Source organism: Suncus etruscus, chromosome 12, assembly GCF_024139225.1.
Source record: "Suncus etruscus isolate mSunEtr1 chromosome 12, mSunEtr1.pri.cur, whole genome shotgun sequence".
NCBI lineage: Eukaryota > Metazoa > Chordata > Mammalia > Eulipotyphla > Soricidae > Suncus > Suncus etruscus.
The window spans coordinates 58147746-58152201 of NC_064859.1; positions in this window are offsets into that span (position 1 = coordinate 58147746).

Below are 4456 nucleotides of genomic sequence, written 5' to 3' on the forward strand. Positions count from 1 at the left end.
ATGTTCTTTTCTAATATAAAATTCTAATGAATTCAAGATTAGATTAGGGATTTTTTTAATATTACTGTTAATGTAAAATATTGTAGTACATTCCTCTGGGAACCATTTTTATATCAAAGATGTTCAGGAAATATACTGAAACCATATAACATTGATAGTTACCTTTAAAATAATGTGTTGCTAGTAAAGTTAAAATATATTAATAGATTACTAAAACTTACTGGAACTGCACTTGTTATTTTTGTTTTCTTTTTGGCTTTGGAGAAAGCAAAACCCATCTTGTCATGCTTTCTGCCACTGTCTAACAAGGCTCAACAGAGCTCGGCACATGGGGGAACACTAACTTGTACACTAACTTTGCCCTAACTATTTTTCTGACCTTTGTTTCCTTCCATCCTGCACTTTTTTTTAATCACTGCCTCCAATACTTGCCTTGAAAGAGGCAGAGTACTAATTAATTAACTAGCTGTTTTCTGAAAGCCAAGTCTCCTTTTCAGTATGACCTTTACAAATGAGGGTTTGCCCTTTGGGGCTGGTAGAAGCAAGACAGCCTCCTTTAGAGCAAAGTTGTTCTGAAGGATTTTCCTCCCTTCATGTCACTGCTTTAGTTCCTCAAGGTTCCAGAACTTACGATTTTCCCTCATAGACACCAAACAAAACCGAGTACTTCTGCTCTAGCCAGGAACCAGCACTGGCACACTTTTGTGCTATAGAAGCAATGGCCAAATTCACACACCTCCTTTGCAGGGCACCTAATTCAAACTTGCCCTTTCAATTTGGGCTCACCTGAACAACCTCCAGTCTCCCATATGAATCCCAAGACTAGTGAGAAGGTTGCAACTGGCTGGTCTGTCTACTGGCACACAGACCTATTCCTGAGGTCTTTATGAGAGGAGGACGGACAGGCTTCTGGCATATGCAGCCAGCCCACCACCAGGCTCATGTTTAAGGACAGTGCTTCATAATAGGTGATTTTCTTCCAATGGGTCTGTCTGCAGAGAAACAGAGGTTTTACCCCATCTACTTTGGAGAAGAGCTGATATTTGCGTGTGCACACACACACACACACACACACTCTTTCTGAGACCCTAAGCAAATGTGCAGGACTTCAGTCTAACTAACCACCCAATCCAAATTGTAATCATTATTTCAGGATAATAGACCACATCCTGGTCTGTTCTCCTCATCATGGAGGGCTGGGAGATGCATCTGGCTTTAGGAAGGGTGAAGTCAGGAGGCCTGAAGGGCCTTTGTTTTTCTAGGAGGCTGGGAACCCTGCACTCACAAATGTCACAGTACTGATTTTCAAATTACAACAGGGCTAAACCCCACCAGGATGGCACCCAGGAACTCCAAGAACAGGTAGACAGAGCAGGGTCTCCCAGGACTTGGAAAACAAAGAAATCTTGCCCTTAAATGCCTACTGTTGAGGCCAGAAAGAAAGGACATCAGACAGGGTGTTTGCCTTGAATGTAGCTGACTGGTGTTCAATCCCCAGCATCTCAGATGGTCCCCTTAACCCTTTCAGGAGTGATCTTGAACACAGATGGTCCCCTTAACCCCTCCAGAAGTGATTCTGAGCACAGAGCCAAGAGTATTTGCTGAATACCACAGGTATGAACCCAAAACAAACAAACAAAAATCCCACTCTCTTGGAGGCAAAATTCAAACCGGATACCCCATCACATGACCTTGGAAAGTGACGAAATGCCCAGCTGCCCTAGTAGGCTCATCTGTCACACCTGAACTGTGCTGTGAAAGACTTTCAGAAACTTAAATAGGTATATTATTTAATGCCTGCAATACCTGAGCAGAATTTGGTCATTATTTTTATTGTCATCATTCAGCATCAGTACTGTTATGGACATTCTCTCTGGAATCACTATACTGGGAAATTAAGAAAAGATTTACTGGGAAGAGTTCAGCTTCTTGTCTTCTCATATATCAGATTGAGTGCAGACTACTGAATTGTGGTGGACAAATCTCCTCCAGCCATTCAGAGAATCTCCACATGGAAGGAAGAGAGAATTCCAAGGCACAGGTGGAAGCCCCATGCTCCTTTGGTTAGTGATTTTTGGGTTTTTTTTTGTTTTGTTTTGTTTTTGTTTTTTTTTTGGGGGGGGGGGGTTTGGGCCACACCCGGCGGTGCTCAAGGGTTACTCCTGGCTGCCTGCTCAGAAATAGCTCCTGGCAGGCACGGGGGACCATATGGGACACCGGGATTCGAACCAACCACCTTTGGTCCTGGATCGGCTGCTTGCAAGGCAAACGCCACTGTGCTATCTCTCCGGGCCCAGATAGTGATTTTTGTAGTCCACATGCATGCATCCCTGAGCCTAATGTCTTTGTTGCTGTAATTAAGTCCAGAAGATAAGAGCAGAAGAATGTCTGCAGAAGGACCAGAGAGAAACACAGAGATTGGCCCTTTCTCCCACATTTCTATCTCTCCAGTGGAAAATGGAGCCCCTTTCATTTCAGTTCTGAGAACAAGATGGCAAAACATCCATTACACTTAGATGTTAGGTAGTATCTGTTGTAGCTTTATGGGGTGGGACTCGTCTGAAGTAACTATTTCCAGAGGTGCTCTCCCCATCCCAGAGTACATTCTACATAAAGAATGTGGCATGAGACTCAGCAGCCAACAACAGTGGCTGGCAGAGGCAATTACTTCATGACATCACCCACCTCGTGGCCACTCCTTCTCCTCTGAATTTCTCTAAATGGGGTAAGAAAGCAATTGAATGCTTTCTCAACCCCTGCTATACAGGCCGACAACATTCTTAAGGCATAAGCTTTGGCACAAGAGCATTTCAAAATAGACAATGCATTTGTATTGATGCTTAATGCATCTATCCCTTAGGGTAAAAGGATAAAAATATGTCTGGTTTTACTTTTCCCCTCACCACAAATCCAACTTGGCTGTTGCTGAAAACCATTGAATTTACTAAGAATGCAAGCTGAAATCACCTCATTGACTTCTAAAACCCAGAGTACAGAATAGATGTGTTACACAAGCTTTTCTGGAAGCAAGTAACTTGCTTTAACTACCATTACAGTAGCTTCAAGATAGACAGACAGATGGGCATACACGCACACACACACACACACACACACACACACACACACACTGGCACACTGGGTTGGAGAGATTTGGTTCCATTTTAGTAGATAGGAATAAACTCAAGTGTGGCCTGGGGAGGTAAAAAAGAATAATATTATGCCTATGTTCTTTGAAAGATTATTTGTGTGGTTGCTAATTATTTTTTGTTTTCTACTAATTTTACTTCCAAAGTCCATCATCAGCCTGGGACTACAGTCTGATAAATGAGACCTTTGCTTCCACTGAACACAATGGTTTACTAGTACATCTAATTCCAAAAGTTGATATCAGAAAACAGTTTCATTTTCAAGATGCTTTATCCTTACTTTTATGAACATTCCAAAAACAAATCACATCAGCAATTTTTGGATGTATTGAGAGGTTGTCTTTCTTCAAGGACTCTGCATTTGAAACTAAGGACAGTTAACAGTAGCCAGTCCTGATAGGCCAACATCTGTTTCTTTATAGGAACCTTAGTTGCCAAGTCTCTGGCCAGCAATACCCATTGGTATTCATGGGAAGTACTTGCTGAACAATAATGACAATAATTGCTGCTGATTCTTGTGTTTACAACACTGCCAAAGTATCATTAGGGCCTTATTTATAGATAATAATGCTTATTAATCACAAGTATTTAAATTTTGGAATGTATTAGATTAATATTCTTTTGTACCTCAGTTCTGTACTAATGCTGTGAAAGGCATTTACTGAATGCAACTCATTGAGAATGCTTATTTTGAGCTGCAAAATAATGTGTGTAATTTGCAGGTGAAAGATAAAGAAATTACATGGCTACCTCTCACCAGCCTCCACTGTGATCAATGGCCAACATGGAGAATTAGGCCTTAACTCTAAAATGAGAAAGGGAAGAAAGCACAATAAATTTTCCTATAGGTATTATTTCCCAAAAATCTTGTAAATTTTTGTGATGCGAGAACTTCATAATGAAGAAACCTATTATTTTGTTTTGCCATAAATATTCAGGAATGACATTGTGTCATTGAAAAGGGTCTTGGGTGAGGAATAATTAGTGATCCTGTAAAAATTTCACATTGTATATGTCTTTGGCTGCTCTGGGTAAGGGAATTACATAGGATGGCTAATTGTCAAAGCACAATCTTAAGTTGATAGGTCCAGTTGTAAAATGTGTCTCATCCACTTTTTCTTTAGTACCATCAGTCTACATATTTAATTTCAGTGCAAGCAAAGATTAAAACTACTAAATATTTCCTTAGTAGTACCTCTAGAAAACAGGAATCAAGGTGTTTTTATTATCATGCTTTTTCTAAGATAAAAATACAATGAATGTTATTTCAGCTATCTTAAGAAAAAGGCTTCATAAAAAATTATAAACCA